This window comes from Cibotium barometz, chromosome 55 (genome assembly GCF_041138505.1).
Source record: "Cibotium barometz isolate CiBa-2024 chromosome 55, ASM4113850v1, whole genome shotgun sequence".
Taxonomy (NCBI): Eukaryota; Viridiplantae; Streptophyta; class Polypodiopsida; order Cyatheales; family Cibotiaceae; genus Cibotium; species Cibotium barometz.
The window spans coordinates 9,864,199-9,882,536 of record NC_141100.1 but is presented as its reverse complement, the minus strand read 5'-3'; positions in this window follow the sequence as shown (position 1 = coordinate 9,882,536).

The following is an 18,338-nucleotide window of genomic DNA, read 5'->3' as shown; positions in this document are numbered from 1 at the left end:
CTCTACATGTGGTGCAACAGTAGCACTTCTTACATATGCTTCTTCTGTTGCCTTCACAACTGGTGCATACTAGCTATGTCTCTGCTTACTTGCATCTCATGAGTGGTAGGATTATAGCATCTATAACCTTTTTGCTCCATAGCATAACCAATGAAGATGCATTCTCTACCTTTGGATCCAACTTTGTTCTCACTTCATTAGGAACATGTACATATGTAATACACCCAAACACTTTCAAGTGAGACACATCCGTTCTTATGCCTGTAAACTTTTGTTTAGGAGTGCTACACAACGAGTTTCCTATTCATAATGTACACAACAGTTGCTACTGCTTTTGCCCAAAAGTAATGTGGCATATTCTTTTCAGCCACATCAAGGCATGTGCCACTTCTGCAATGTGCCTGTTTTTCCTTTCTACAACATCATTCTGTTGTGTACTTACACATAAACTACCTCTTGATTCCTTGCTTTCTCAAGAAATTGCTAAACTCATTGGAGAAATATTCTCCCCCAACATCTGATCTTAGGCATTTTATTTGCATGTCTTTTTCCTTCTTGACCAAGGCTTTAAATCTCTAAAAGTAAGAAAACACCTCAATTTTCTCCTTCATGAAATAAACCCACACTTTCTTAGTGTGGTCACATCAACAATGAATGTAACATAGTACTCGCAACTTGCAATTGTTGCAGTCTTGGTCAGTTCCCATACATCTAAATGTATGACATCCAATGGCCTTGCACTGACATGCTTTTCATGTGGGAAAGCATGTTTGGCCTGCTTACCAAGTTGGCATGCTTCCATTACCTTATGCATACCATCAACCTTAAACTTTGGCAAACCTGCAACAATATTTTGGACTTTCATAGACTTTAGTCGCAACTCGCTGTACATTTACATGACCAATGCACTTATGCCATATGTTAATATCTGTAATGACACCTGTTCCATGTGCAAACATGGCTACCTTTATCTCAGGAATCTTCACATCCGAAGTGAACATCCGAAGTAAACATGGCTACCTTTATCTCAGGCATGTTCACATCCAAAGTAAACATCCTGCCATTTTTGTTACCCTTTATAACCAAGCGACACTTATTTTTAAAGTCTTCCACAAAACATCCTTGAGGATTAAATCTCACTTGCAGACCCTACTCAACCATCTGTCTAACAGAAACCAGGTTCTTTGTAATATTCGAAACATGAAGTACATCAACCAAGTACTTCATTTTTCCATCTTGAATAGACAATGGCACTTTACCAACATGCGCAATGGGATGTGCAGTATCATCACCTGTTTCTACATAACCTGGTTTTTCCATTTTTTGCATATCTCTAAACCACTTAACATGACTGGTCATGTGGTTAGAGGCACCAAAATCCACATACCATATATCTTGAGATCTTTACACATCCCTTATTATGGAACTAAGCATGTGCTACATCATAAATAGGTGGTCACTTATGTCATCAACTCCATGTTTGCTAGATGATGCATAGTTGTCTCATTGCAACTTCCCACTTTGCTAGATGATGCGTAGTTGTCTCGTTGCAACTTCCCACTTTTAATGTCATTCTACTTTTTGTAGCAGTCCTTTGCCATGTGTCCTTGTTTGCCATGGTAATAGCACTCTATGCTATTTGCATTTTCATTTCTTTGCCAACCCTTTTGGCATGGGGTGGATTGCAGAGAAAATCTCAAGGGCACATCCCTTCTTCATTGCTCTAAAGTACAATAACACAGCATGTATAACCCCCTTTAACTGCAGAGCCCTTGGTATGGCCATCTTCTTGGTAGTTTATGAACAGTCTTGGCACTCCAGCAAAAGTTTTTTGGAGGTTGTTGTGGCACATGCTAATGATGCTTGGGAGAAGCGAAACTTTTCTGTTAATGAGAAGCAGATCTTTTATATACTTGCCATGGCTAGGTTTCATTTGTATCTTTGTATGCCTGGACTTCATGCTGGAAGTTTTACCCAGAAGAAGTGGCTAGTGATGATTATTGTTTAGTTGGTTTGTGCTTTTGTTGGTGTCAAAGTAACCTTCCTATTGAGTCGGATGCTTTTCTCGAGGGATGAATTTGGTAATATAGGTAGTGATGGTTTGTGGGATGAAGTGCATAGGAGCTCTTAGAAATAGCTTGCTAGATGAACTGTCTAGGAGCTCTCAATTCGATCATTTTTCCACAGCTCGCTTGCTAGATGAAGTTGCCAAGGAGCCTAGTTGAATAATTTTTATTTATTATATATCTCTCTAGAAGGTTTGCCTGGAAGGATGTTGCCGGCTCGCTTGCTAGATGAAGTTGCCAAGGAGCCTAGTTGAATAATTTTTATTTATTATATATCTCTCTAGAAGGTTTGCCTGGGAGCCTACTTGCCGGATGTTTTGTTGCCCGAAGGCTAGCTTGCCAGAGAACCACCTGTTTTCTTTGTGGCAATCATTGGGATGGTGAATTGAGTAGTAGTGTGCAACCTATGGATAGGAAGCTAGGTCTGCCACACTCCACCAAGAGCCTCCCTGCATCGGGACGGTGAATTGAGTAGTAGTGGATAGGAAGCCAGTTTCACCATACTCCACCAAGGGCCTCCCTCAACAACCGGGACAATGAATTGAGTAGTAGTGGGAAATCTATGGATAGGAAGCCAGGTCCACCACACTCCACCAAGAGCCTCCCTCCATCACCTCCAACAACTGCTCTGGCTATCATCAACACCGATTCCCTCTGACACTGATACCCTCTGATGACAGCTCCGACATCATCATCGCCAGTGCCCTCTGACACCGATTCCCTCTGACACCGATTCCCTCTGACACTGATACCCTCTGATGACAGCTCCGACATCATCATCGCCAGTGCCCTCCGCGACGACTGCCACCATCACTGTCGGTGACCTCCAATCCCATCGGTTCCCTTTGACATTTCCGACTATAGGTGCCCCTTGGAAATCTTTGACCTGCTGTCATCATCGATGCCCTCCAACCACTCCGACCGCCATCACCGCCAATGCCCTTTGACAACTTCCACCATCATAACCGTGAGCACCCTTTGACATCTCCAATGTGCATGGCCAACTCTGATGGCACTCATGGAGGCAACACCCCTCTCCCTTTCCTAAGGCATAGAGAGATCCTCTTTGATATCCTCTTGAGCACCATCTCCCTTTTCCCGATGTAAGATCTTCCCTCTACACTACATGATGAGGGTTGGGACTTTGAGGAGGAGGACACCAAAGGAGGAGATAAGGGCAAGACTCTCTCTTGTAGGACATTCATTGTAGCACATTTTGGCAGTCGAGAAGGCTCTCTCTTGTATCATATTCACTCTAGCACATTCGGCAAAGAGCACATTCTCTGTGTTGGAGCACAGTCTCTCTTGTATCATTCTTGTCTACACTGAGGTATATAGTGATGCACTCTTGTGGTGTTTTGTCTCTCTCTCTATGTGAGTGAGGTGAGTGAGGGGTCATTGGTGTGTGTGGTGTGAGTGAGAGGCCTGTAGGGATACTGGGGTGCTAGGTGGTGGTTGCAGAGCACGATAGACAATGTAGAGCATAGGTCTTGCATGTCTAGCCAGTGAGGTTGACTCATCCTTGGCGGGTATACTTTCCTGAGAGGATCCATGCTCCCTTTTCCCCAACCCTAGTGTTTATGTCGGTATTCCTTGAGCTCCCTAGCGAGGATCGATGAAGTCATCTACAGACACATACATAAGAGTAGCAGAATGCATGGTACGCATGCTTGCAAGGTAATATAAACATACCAACAACAACAGACTGGTCCGCTTCAAATCTAAGGCCACACCCTGGGCAACTTTTCATCACAATCAGCATACTATCCTCATGTAGAAGAATATTTGGCAGTTGTGCAATGATTATCATGCTAGAGTTCTCTAACTTCACACCATCATAAAAGCTCTACTAGTACCTACTTTCTCCATAGTCTCATTCTTGTGGTCTAAATTGGCCTACAAACACAGATAAAGAGGCAATGAACATGGCATGGAGTTTCTTCATATGAAGAAAACACATGTACATACCTTTGCTTTTTCTAAAGCTTCTCTAGTGAAGCAAAGTTTATCTTGAAGTTGCCGCTCTGCTTGTTCTTGTGCATCAAGGGACATGTTATTTGATAGACGCATCATGGTGTTGTATTCAATTGTACCTTCAATGCGATGCAAGATGCACTTTGCCTCCTCTACCTTCGTTGTTGTTGTACGCAGAGCCAACAATGTAGCTTCTTTGCTACACTCGATATTTAGTAGAATGCCATCTAGCAATGTCTGCACCTGACCTGAGACCTCAACCTCTTCCTCATATAGGCTACCTTGTGCCAATGGAGTGCACGTGTCCTAAGATAGTGTTACACCACAGCTCATAGATGACATACATTATACACTTGCCTCACACGTCCACTATGTTCTTTTTATCGAATTACCATCGACACTTGTCTTCTTAACAACTTTCTCAGTAATACGGCCCACTTCACAGGATCGGTGTAGACTTGGTAGACATAGCCTGGTGAGAATTGAAGGCCCACATAATAATTTGAGGGTGTAGTTTGGTAAACTTGTTTATATAATGTATACAAGGGTAGGTGGTGATCATGCTTTGTTGTTCGTAACATCATCATCTTCTCTTTCTCAAGGAGCTCTAAAAACACTCTTAGCCAATGCTTTGGTGGCACCTCAATGGGAGTCAGACACCTTGCATTCTCCCCCTCAAGATTGAGACCATACACTTTGGAAAAATCCTACAAAACTCTTTCAATGGCTCTATCTCTCGAACTTTGGGTGGCAAAACTTGGTGGGTGCCTGCTTTTGGCCTGCAAAAAACATTGGTTAGACAAGCAAAGAAACTCTCCTTGTCTCTCATATATTGAGCTCAAGACCACCAACATATGTGGAGCTCAATTAGCAGGTTGATAGCGAATTGAGAGAGAGAGAGAGAGAGAGAGAGAGAGACATATTAAGCGTCTACTAAAGACCCAATGGGCCTATGAGACCAAAGTAGTACAATAATGTCCATGGCATCATGGAATGGAAAGTAAAACAGAATGAAAACATAAATATAGCTATCTCACTGGGGTGATACAAAACTATCCATGGAAACTTGTCATGGAATACTAAGAACATAAAATCATGGGAGCAACATCAGCTCTCCAAGTAGATGGTATACCACTCTCCAAAATGTCAAGCATGGGGTTGACGAGTATGGCCGAGAGGTCTCCCTCAGCTATGTCATGGATGGTTTCGAAGGCTACTCAATGGAATGGCATATCTTGCGGGTGATCTAAATACACTAAAGTGCATGTTTGGTGTCTCAAAATACTGCAAATGTAGAGTTTGCTTTCTTGTATTGCATGCGCTCAAGGAAAAAGGGTAAGAATGGGAAAAAGGCATGGAATATGAATACTGGAAAGGATGGTGCACCGACTCATGAACAGTTCATATGGGATGGTAGAACAATGGTTAGGGTGGATCCAAAGTGGGACCCTATACTTGACATTCCTTTAACAGGTGTCCATCCTTGTTCACTACATGCCATTTGTAGAATTGTGGAAAAAATGATTTATGAATATATATGTTTTGCATATAAGATGCAACCAACGTCAAAGGCCCAAACAATGTGTGAGAGAGTGGAGGAGGTTCTTTTATGCGTGGGTCTACACAAAGGGAAGGTGGAAATCAAGAAAGATGAGAAGAGGTCAAGTGCAAGTGGAAATGTGCCATGCAAACCAAGTATTGGTGGAGCCAAGGCTAGAAAATTTTTGTCACCCCCACCAAGGAACCATGAAGGCTATTTATTAGTTCTTCAACCATGGAAGTATGAGGCATGGAGGAAGTTACACACATGGTTGTCCCAGATCGTAGTAATAATGGCAAGACTAGAATTGCAAAGGCTAATGTATGGATTTCCTTTGATGAGGTTGCTACATTAAGAGACTAAGGTTATGTAGAAGGGGAAGAGAAGGGTGTGAGTGAATGGACTTAAGGTCCACTAGCTCACCTATTTAAAGGTGGAGCTAGGAGGCATTTTGTATTGAGCAACGCCTAGTTGTATTCATAAACAACTTAATAAGCAAGATATTATTCTTGTATTCTGTGAGTTCTTCTCCTCCACACACTTGATCTAGCATGAGCACCACGTTTTCTCAACATGAGCTAGTGGACCTTAAGTCCATTTACACTCACACCTTTCTCTTCCCCTTCTACATAACCTTAGTCTCTTAATATGCTACACTTTTACAAAAAATGACATTCAACGAAGAAGATGTCAATGACTTTAAAGAAGCTATGACAACGGTTCACAAGTACAGGGTGGAAGCATGGACATTAATTAACATAACACATTATATGGTAAGATCCCTAATTTTGTACACATTATATGGTAAGATCCCCAATTTTGTAAGCTATGACAACGGTTCACAAGTACAGGGTGGAAGCATGGACATTAATTAACATAACACATTATATGGTAAGATCCCTAATTTTGTACACATTATATGGTAAGATCCCCAATTTACACTCACACCTTTCTCTTCCCCTTCTACATAACCTTAGTCTCTTAATATGCTACACTTTTACAAAAAATGACATTCAACGAAGAAGATGTCAATGACTTTAAAGAAGCTATGACAACGGTTCACAAGTACAGGGTGGAAGCATGGACATTAATTAACATAACACATTATATGGTAAGATCCCTAATTTTGTACACATTATATGGTAAGATCCCCAATTTTGTATGTTCTTATGTTGTTAAGCGATTCTTATTGAAAATAACCAATGTGCATATGCTATTGTCACTTTTATCCCAACACACTTTGGAGGCTTATGGTCCCTACTTTACAAGCTTCGCTATTTGGTCAACCCAAGGCATAGAGCACTCACATTGGCAAGCTCGTTGTGGGTTTTAGAAGGCCACCTTATATGGTGGTGAAATCCATCAAGTCAGTGCATTAAGGCAATTACCCATGTGGTGGTATAGAGGATTGCAATTAAGATAGAGGAGGAAGAAGCCAAAGCTGATAGAACACATTGAATTCATGGGGCTTAATGCTTTGGATATTGAAAATTATAAATTAGTGACTTGAATAAAATTTTCATTCATTTCAATTTATGCTTCTCTATATTCATCACCTCCCACGGATACTTTAAAACTTTTAAACTTTTAGACATTAAAAACATGGATATAATAGAGCCAAATCAAAAAGACCATACTCTAAAAGTGTTATTGTATTACATTAAAAAACTATTTTTTTACAATGCATGGGAGTCTGCTGCTACTCTTGATCCTACACCGACTAGCATCCTCTGGTGCGTGAAGCTTTGCCCTCTTTGCACATGGCTCGGCATCATCCTACAATTGTAAAATTGGCAGAACTCTTGGTCTTTTTAATCTGAGAAGCTCCCTACCTGAAGGTTCGCACTACTACATGATTCTCTAGAAGCATGATTTTGTCTGCATTCCACCTGACGGGGTATCCCCCAAGACATCTAGATAATGTTTTGATTTGCAAACAATGGGGATTCAGCTTTATCCTTTGAAAACTTTTTGTGGAACATAATGACCTCTAAAAATTTAAGCCAATTAATGTACTCTCCCAACGCTGAGTCCTTTTTGAGTCCTCCCACTCATGATCCTGATGGGGAAATAAGAAAATCATTGTCATACACCACTAGCTACAAAACAAAGTTGTCCACAAGCCAACAAAATAATTGAAATATGAAGCTTCATCATGACATTCAAAATTATTATAATCATACCGTTTGATTCTCGTCATTAACAAGTAAATCATTTGTCCATAAGTTGATTGATGACTCGGCATCTTTTGGATAGTTGAAGACTCCTCTTCCCTTTGTGGGCTATTGAGTCTTTGCTAAACATCTTGAAATTCCTCTTCAGTAGCATGAAGGTTGGCTTCATATAGTGACGAGAGCATCCTTATACATCATTGATAATATCTGAGCAAAATTATAGTACTCATTGTCCTTGACATTTGAATCCAATAGAAGATACTTATCCACACTTGGATCGACAAAATCATCTTCTTCAAGATTATGTGTAATGATGGTGAGACAATAGTCTTCTTCAAGATTATGTGTAATGATGGTGGTGAGACAATAGTCTTCCCTGATGTCAAACAAGGCTTGAATATCTGTTAAGAGGACATATTGGTGGTCACCTATTGGAAACACAAGGAGGAATGAGGTCGGAATGTGGTCTGTTTCCTCTACCACAGTGGGCTCCTCAGCAAGTGTCTTCTCTTCTAAGGGCATCAATATCAAACTGCGCACTAAGTTCCTTCTCCACATGACCAAGTTTATCTCCTCTGCAACCTCGTGGACCTCATCATCTTCTACTCTTGAAGGTTCCTTTGACCTTTCCTCATCTCCTCCTTCTATTAAGCCTTTCTCATTCTCAAGCAGCAAATGTAAATAGAAAATAAACCCGTAGTGGTAGTCAACAGGATAAAATTTATGCTTGTGTGTTGGCCATTTATTGTGTGTCTTCTTCTTATCCCCTGGCACCTTTGAAATATCCTTGTTTACCTTATCTCTTGAGGATGTGGCAAAAACAAGATCGTCCACATGCACATACTGAACATTGTCCAAGATGATTGCATCATTCAAAGTTGTCCCCCCTAGTATTTCTACTCTTTTTCTTGGAGATATGTGCGTCCAAACAAGATCATACTCTCGATGGAGATATTCTGAGGTTGGAGATGGTGTTGTGGCCAACCTTGTGAAGGAAATCGAACAATTTCTGTTAGATCGCTGTAACACCGTTTATGGGCGCTACCACAGGAGGGGACGACGGCCTCTGGCTCACCACACCCAGCCATAGAGGAAGAATGAAGATTGCCCCTCATCCCCCAGGCTATATAGTGTGTGGCCTGTCGACCACAATAGCCTGGCCGCCCATGACTCCACACGGGCATCCTCTCCCACTGAACCCCGGGATGGCCATGTCCTTTGGCGATCTGGTCTACCGTCACAGGCGTTACAGCCTACATGACATTACTCCCCCCTTAATAAGAGTTTTCGTCCTCAAAAACAAACTAGGGAAACCTCTTGGAAATTGCACTACGGTGTTCCCAGGTAGCTACCTCCTCATCCCTATCTGTCCATTTAACAACAAGTACCTCCTCGTACACTTTATGTCGGGTTTGTCTGTCACGATACTCTAGAATCTTCTCAGGTTCATGTGGTATCTTTGGTGGCTCTATCAAGTCCACCAAAATCTCTAGAGAAATTGCGTTCTCTAACCCATGAACTGATTTCTTTAGTTTACTGACATGGAAGACAGGATGGACTTGAGAACTCTCCAGTAACTCAAGTTTATATGCTACGTCCCCAATCTTCTTAAGGATTTTAAAAGGACCACAATATCTCAAAGAAAGTTTATCACACTTTCCCGTTTTCATGGTTTCTGACTGCGCAGGAACCTTGAGGAATACAAAGTCACCTTCTGCAAAGGTCACCTTTCTACGTCCTTTATCCGCATAAGTTTTAGCGCGATCCTGAGCGCTACGAATGCTCTCATGTGCGGCTCTGAGCATATCATTCGTATCTTCAAGGAAATCCTTGATAGATTGAATCTTCTCCTTTTCTAGGCCTACAGCCACATCAGAGATCTCGGCTGGAATCCATACATTAACATGAATGGTGTAAATCCAGTCATTGAGTGTTTGGAGCTGTTATAGGCAAACTCCAATAAGGGCAAGTACTCTTCCCAATTAGGTTGCTTCTTACTAACATAAGAACACAACATATTCTCTAGAATTTGGTTAACTCTTTCAGTTTGACCATCAGACTCCGGCGGATGATCTGCCATACTCATACTCAGAGTAGTATCTAACTTTTTGAAGACTTCCCTCCAAAAATGACTGTTGAACTTTCTATCTCTATCCGATACTATATCTGTGGGTGGACAGGCCATATAGCTTGTAGAGATGTTCAATAAAGAGTTTTGCCAACTTTGGCATTTTAACAGTTTTCTTGTGTGGTGATAAACTTTGCCATTCCACTACCACCCACACTGAGTCATTACCTCAACTCGTCTTGGGTAAACCGGTAATGAAATCCATGGAAATGCTTTCCCATTTCCCAGGGGGAATCTCCAGCGGATGGACTAGTCCTCCAACCTTAAGACGTTCATGTTTATGGACCTGGCACTTACTGCATTTCAGCACATAAGTCTGGACGTCCTTAAACAAACTAGGCCAATAAAACTGTCTTTTTACAAGTGCATAGGTCTTTTGAATCCCGGGATGACCCACACTTGGACTATCATGACTTTCTTTAAGAATTTGGGCCCGAAAGTCACCAATAGGTTGTACACATACTCTACCCTTGTAGAGTAAGTACCCGTCGTCAATGGAGTAATTAGCATATTTCTCCCCCCGACGAAGTTTATCACTCCCCTTTGAAGCCATGGTAGTCAAAGGTGATGAAGGGCCTACGTCAGAGCTCTCCGGCTCCAAACTATACCCAGAAGACATGGCTAGTCTCTTCGAACTAACTCTCGCTTTCCTTCCCGTTGCACCTTCGACCAGTCTCTCCGGACTAGCAATACGTGCCAACGAGGGAGGTGGTCGCGTCTGTGAAGAAGTGTGTACACGTACAGCGCTTCAGACCTCTGTAAAAGATGGATCGTGCTCACATAAACCGCGTAGTGACTTCAAGAAATCATTCTTGAAGACTGTGAAACTAAGTTCATTAATTTGTGGCATGTGACTAAGTGCATCTGCCACCACGTTATACTTACCTTTCTGGTAACATATCTAAAGGTCAAACTCCTGTAGAATCTCCGCCCACCAAGCTTTTCTACCCTTCAGTTCATTTTGACTTGAAAGCCATTTCAGACTTTCATGGTCCGTCTGGACCTCAAAAGTAGCACCATATAAATAGTGTCTCCACTTTTTCAGTGCATGAACTATCGCTAGTAACTCTCGCTCATAAGCTGAGTAGTTACACAACGCACGATCTAACTTTTTACTCTCAAATGCAATTGGGCGTCCCCTTTGCATAAGTACGGCCCCACAATGGCCTCATTACTAGCGTCTGTTTCCAAGACAAAACGGCTCATTGAGATCGACAATAGTCAAAACAGGTGCAGCTGCTACTACGGTCACCTTGAGCTTATCAAAGCTCCAACTCATGTTTTTTGTTTTGGACCGTAACTGGTCAGTCTCAACAGGACTGCGATCTTCGCGTAGTCCTTCACATACTGTCAGTAGAACCCTGACATGCCAAGAAAAATCTACGGTTCCTCAAGATTCTTCTGCGCTGGCCATTTAAGAATAGCCTCTACTTTTTCTGGCTCCATCCGCGTACCATCATCGGTGGATATAATATGGCCAAGGTAGTGAATTTCTGTTTCAAAAAATTCACATTTGCTCTTCTTTGCATATAGTTTGTGCTCTCGCAACAACTCGAACACTAGACGCAAATGCTCTATGTGTTCTTTCTGTGTCGTACTGTACACAAGAATATCATCTAGGAAAACTACTACCAATTTTTCTAGATATGGACGTAAAATGCTATCCATCAGCGTCATAAACATCGCTGGAGCATTGGTTAGCCCAAATAACCAAAAACTCAAAATGCCCAATACAGGTCCTAAATGTTGTCTTCGCAACATCTTCTGCTTTAATTCTAACCTGATGATACCCAGATCTCAGGTCTATTTTTGTGAAGTATCTCGATCCATAGAGTTGATCAAACAACTCATCCATACGTGGCATCGGATACTTGTTCTTAATCGTTATCTGATTAAGAGCCCTATAGTCTATGCACATCCGCATAGATCCGTCTTTCTTCTTTACCAGAAGAATAGGTGATGCCCACGGACTTGAACTAGGCCGAATGAAGCCTTTGTTCAAATATTCCGTCAATTGATTTTCCACCTCCTGTGCCTCGGGAGTGGCTTAATCTATAAGCAGGTTTGCTTATAGATTTTGATCTTGGCATAACTTCGATGCCATGGTTGACTTCTCTAGATGGTGGTAAGCCATCTGGCAAATCATCAGAAAAAACATCCTGAAATTCCTCTAATAGATTCATTAAAGTGTGTCTACGTACTTTTTCTTCAATGTCTCTTTTACCTTGGATTTTTTCTTGTTTGAATCACATGCATGCCAAACAGGGTTTTCAAACAGTGGGTCTCGTCCAAGGCTATTTTGTTTGCCTATGCAAACATCATTTACAGTTTCATCTACGAAAACAGAATTTAAAAGAGGGTAACAAGAATATACCTCTGCTATCTGGTCTCTGCGGACCGCTGTGTGCACAGCTCCATGGAGGAAATAATTGGTGTGGCGGGGATAATACGGTCGCCCTGTAGACTCTACCTCCATGCTCAAAACATAGCGTATTATGTAGGTAATTCCGAGCTAGACTAGGGCCCAAGCCATACAGCCACTCCCTGCCTAGATATATGTCTGCTCTGGCTAAGTGCATGACCTGAAAGTCAAGCGGAGCCTCGTAGTCTTGCATAGATAATGGGACCCCCAATACTATGATATTCCATACCATTTTGTCATATCCGTTGTCTAGGCCAACAGTATACTCATGATCACTACGGGTCTCACTCTCAGGGGGGTCGCTCACAAAAAAATGTGAATATCACATGAGTTCAATAGAAGCATATTTTTAATTTATGAAACTTATAGAAATATATTTACATAAGGGTATGATTTACAGATTCATAAAGAAAAGGGGATGTTATATGGATTAAAAAATTCACAGATAAGGGATTTAAAATATAGGCCTTGAATGCACGCGATAGGGATATTCTACATAGAGTGACCCCCCCCCCCCCCCCCCCCCCCGTGAGGTCTCAGTCAACCCCAACTTCTTGACTAACGAGTAGTTCAAGAAGTTGTGGCTAGCTCCATCATCAATGAAAACTGTTACTCTACAGCCACCTATGGTGCCATACATGCGCACCATGTCATGCGGACCATGTCATGCGGACCTACAGTAGGCTGCCACATCGTTGGTGTCACTAAACAAGCGTGATGCTCATCACAATGACACACTATCACCTCTCAGAACTCTGCGGAACTGAAAGGGAGTCTCTGCACTGTATGCAACTGCCTAGAGGATTTACCATCTTTTTGGGCTCGTGCCACTCGTTCTAGCTTTAGGCTTTGGACACTCAGCCTTCGTGTGCCCTACATCATTGCAATTAAAGCAGCGATTTTCCTTTCGCGCTTTAATATATTTCTCTTTCTTTTGGATTTCGATGTCCCTTTTCTTCTTGGATGGTCGCCATTTTTTAGACCAATGACCACCCTGTCCTTCCTGGTCCGTCCTATCGCCTTGTTTATCACTGCAGAACCCTTTTCTTTTAAGGCCTGACCTCCTCTTTTCACTACCTTCGGCCCTGCTCGAACCATCATGCGCACTATGGTGCTTGATGTCATCGAATATCTGTGCATACTTAATTGCCTCTGCTAAGTCTTTAGGCTGTAAGGGCTCTACGTACTCAAGGTAATCATCTTTGAGGCCTCTTTTAAAGCCTCGCAATGTCTGGAATGCATCGATCCCCTTTAGCTTGAGTACTATTGTGACGTGAAAAATTGATATCTTTCATTGTCAATTTTGTGCATATTTTGATGGTTTCGCAATGGTAATAAGGTGGAAGCTTGTCCAAGAAGATTGCGGCGCCCACAATGGAATAACGGCATGGTGATGCCACGGCTTGGCGGCTACCCCGATAACAACATTCTATCTTCAAATATAATGGTTTTACTTGATTTAGGGTGCACACATTGTAAATTCCACAAGTATGCTTGATAAATACTTTGGTATGGTAGATAGGCTAGTGATGTGGAAAATAAAAGTGGGCCTTCATGCTCACATGGATTTTAATTGTATTATTAATATGGTATTCACCATAAGGCAACAAGTTGGGGAGTGTGGAAGGCATGTGGAGGAGTGTGTATAGGTGCATAATTGGAAAAGATTCTTCTAGAATGCCTACATGGAAGAGGAGAATTCCGCTATGTGTAAGTGGGATCTCCACCTACATGCCACTTAGGCTTGGCTATTATCTCATCACACTCTCAAAGTCAAAAAGTCTTCAATTTAATAATCAATAGAAGACTTAGCCTAAGAGGACAATTGATGGTGACATCTACCCTTATGTCACTGAAGGGTTGAAGATTTCTATGTTGTAATTTGCAACAATGGAAGAGAGGGTGATTCTCCACCTATAAAAGGAGCCCTCCTCTCCCTTTCAAATCAAGGAATGAGCCCTCCTCTCCCTTTCAAATCAAGGAATGAGCCTCCTCAATTGAGCATTTTGTGTCATTGCCATTCTCTTATCTTTCAAACCCTTATTCCAACACTCTCTTTACATGTGAATGTCTCATTTAGCATTAGCTCCTCATGCTTAACCCAATTTTGGACCTCTTTGATGATTCATGATAAGTGGGATAAGGAGTTATTATCTTGGCACGGACCTGTGACTTCTCAAGGTAGCCCTTGCCTTATTGCCGCCCTCCTTTGGAGGTACCAATGGTTTTAGCGATGGTTTTAGCGGTGATGAGCATGTGGAAAGACTTTGGGGACCATAGGTAAATTTTTACGATTGTCCGCTGAGCAATGTTAACCCTTACCCTCTAGCTTGAATCATGAAGGAGATGAAAGGCAAGAGGCTATGTGAAAATTGAGGTTTCATGCAAATAGAGGGAAGTACAGTTTTTGTGGTCCAATACCCAATTTTCAACCGGTAATTACTCATCACTCGGGTGTTGGTTTCTTAAAATGATTATATGGCTAGGAAGCTCTTTATATGCTCTTCCCACTCATATAACTAATTTCTTAATCCCTCATTTCATTGATGATCAGAATTTCTCCCAAAGTTGCTAATTTTTAGGCAAATTTTGGCAGTTTTATAGTCTGGCAGTAAAATGCTCACAACTTTTCACTCGGTTTCCCGTTTTTGAAAGTTTTTATATAGACACGAAGCTCTCTTCAAGCTCTACACATCTATATAATCCTCTCTTACACAGTCTATATGGATTTAAAACTGCAATTCTCTGTGTATCTCTGTTTTTATAGCTTTTTGGCCATTCTTTCTTCTTAATCATGATTAATTCCTCCTAATCTCTTATCAAAAGGCAAACCCCATGTGTCTTATCCTCTTGCTATATTCTCTTTCTTTAATATGTTCTGTCCAAATCGCCCAATTCGAACGGATGAACCTTACCAATATTCCCCATATGTTTCCGTTCACATAATCCTGAGTCGGAAGATTTTCTTCCAACAAAGAATCGCCCTCTTGTTTGGAGCTGCAAGACTGGCAGAAATTTTTACTTCTCCGGAGCCTTTCGTCTTTCCTTCCATGAATTATGATCTCACCTTTGATGTGTATATCTTTATCTTAACCTAGGGAGAGAAAGGGAGATGAGGAGGCTGTGAGGTTTCATTCAAATGTGTTTTTGATTCTAAGAAGTGACCGAAGTCCAAACCCCAACTTCGTGTCACATCTTTTGGTGGAGTTGACGGGCAGGTTTTACTTAGAATTATTCTATTTCAACCTCAAGGTCTCGCATGATTAAAGGAAAGTTATTTTGAAACAAGTAAATTTCCCTTGTCACTACTCATCTTTTGGTGCAAGATGTTCAACATTCCAGTGTTCCGTGGATCGGAAGGAGAAGACCCGGGGAGTTATCTCCGAGAGTTTAACCGAGCATGCCTCTTGACGGGTTGGTCTATGAAGGAGAGGGCAGAAATACTTCCAGATTTCTTGGAGGGTATGGCCTTAACTTGGCATGAGGCTTTGCCAGAGGAGTCCAAGAATGATTGGGAAAGGTTGACCAAAGCAATGAAGGAGAGATTTGGGACAGTGGAGTCGCCAAATGCTTTACTATTGCAATTGGATCAAATTTTCCAAAAGGAGGGAGAGTCAATTTTTACCTTTTCAGTGAGGTATGAAGCCTTATTCATCAAATATCAACAAGTTGCTTTACATGTTGTTGCTTCTTCTTCTTCACCTTCTATGGAAGATTCAAAGAGTTCTTTAGCAATGGAGCACCTTAAGATGAGCAAGTTTATTAGGGCTTTGGATCCCCGCTTGCATGGAAAAGTTCTTAGCAAAGATCCCACTAGTTTTAAAGAGGCCCTTCGTATTGCTTTGAAGAAGGAGGCCACTCTTCATATTGAGTCCACATTCCAATCTTCTCCAAGTGTGCCAACCCCACCACCCACAAGTAGAGATAGCCTCAACATCTCAGGTACAAGCTCCATCCTTGGATCATAACATTGCACAACTTATGGCAGAATTTGCTGATTTGAAGTTACACTTGGTCAATGCAAGGCCACCTAGGGTTCCACGAGCTGAGGATAAACCTAGGGATAGAAGTAGTGTCACATGCTATGAATGTCAAGAGAAGGAGCACTATCGCACTGAGTGTCCAAAGTTGAGGAAGAGTGAGGATAAAAGTTTAGCACTTTTAGAGGAAATATGCTCAGAATAAGAGGAAACATTGATGCCATTAATGGCAAAAAGGGGTCGTAAAACTAGAAGCCAGGAAGAAGAAAAACAAGAAGATAAATCTGAAGAAGAGGAGAAAAATAAGAAGAAGAAGAAGTCATCTAGGAGAAAAATTGGACAATCTGACTTTCCTCTTGGTTATGACCTCTTAATAGATCTTAGGGAGAAAACAGCACAAATCACATTTGGGCAGCTTTTGGCACTCTCTCCCCCAAGCTCAGAAAAGAATGGGGTAAGCTGGCTAGCACAAGGGAATCTAAGAAAAAGAAGAAGAGGGATAATGGGACTCCTATGGTTCAGAAGGTGGATATTGATGTAGGAGATGATGTGCCTGTGAGATTGATGTCATCATTGAGGGGCAAACAATTTCTAATGCATACATTGATGGAGGTGCGTCAATCAATGTCATGAGTGAAAAAACAATGAAAGATACTGATTTAAAGTTGTCTTCTACTAACTCTCCCTATCGCATCAAACTTGCTGATAATACTAGGGTGAAAACCTTAGGAATTGTCAGGAATTTGGGAGTGGATGTATGTGGTATTTCTGTGCCTATAACTTTCCAGGTCATTCCTACAAAGCCTGATGCTAGGGCTTACCCATTAATATTGGGTAGACCATGGCTTCGCCAAGTGAAGGCAATTCAAAAGTGGGAGACAGGTGATCTTATTCTACAAGGTGAGAATAAGAAAGTCCACTACAACATCAAGAGTTGTCGCAAGAAAGTGGTAAGAGGTGAACCTTCAACTTCCGAAAGTTCAGAGTCAGAGTCATCCGATGAAGAAGAGACAAGTGGTAGCTCCGAGGATTCCATCTCAGAAAGAAGGAGAGGTGGAGGGAGTTGCATTTGGTAGGGATCGAGGGGATGCTGAAGACAATGGAGCCTTGGAAGGGGAAGCTTCTTCAACCATGTGCAAGAAAGGAGATGTGGACCTCACTAGTCTTCACCAACAGAATGAGCTTCTTCTTAGTCCATAGCAGGTACTGAAAGGGAGAATTACCTAAAAATGTTGGATGGATTTCCTAACCTTTTTGCAAACAGCTACTCACAAGTATGCCAAGTTACCCTAGTAGAGCACAAGATTGATCTCAAGCCCCAAAGTAAGCCAGTGGTACAGCGGCTAAGGCGTTTAGGAGTAGTGCAAGCAGAGGTGCTTAAGAAGGAGGTAACTAATTTGCTTGAAGCTGGATTTATTTTTCCAATAGAGAATTCAGAGTGGATTTCCCCAGTTGTAGTCACTCCCAAAAAGGGTGGAAAATGGTGTGTGTGTGTGTGTGGACTTTCGCCCTCTGAATGCATGCACAAAGAGGGATTGTTATCCACATTTCTTCTATTTTGGAACTTCTCATATCCTAGGTTTGACCCTGACATCTCTTAGGCAGAGGAAGGCTGGAATCATCTTCTAGGAATAAAAACCTTTTGAAAGGTGATGGTGCTGGCTTTGGTGGGACTTTAACATGAAAGGCTTTGGCAAAATCCTTCGCCATCTGAACTGCTTCGACCATGGAAATAGGTTTGGCATTTTTGACTAAAGTATCCAATGGCTCGTTCATTCCCCGAATGAATCTGGCCATCAGTTGTTCTTCATCCAATTGTGGGGAATATTTAAGGAGAAGGGCAAAAGCTTGGTGGTACTCTTTAATTGTCCGACTATCCTGCTTTAGTTCCAAGAACTCATTCATCGTAGTTTCATCAAGAAAGCCTGGGGGACAAAACCTCTTTTTGAGGTAAGCCTTGAGATCAGTCCAGGTTTGGTTATTTCGGTCGAGACGATTTGTCTCACAGTGGTTTCTCCATGCCACTCTAGCTGTCTCCACTATCCGATCAACCT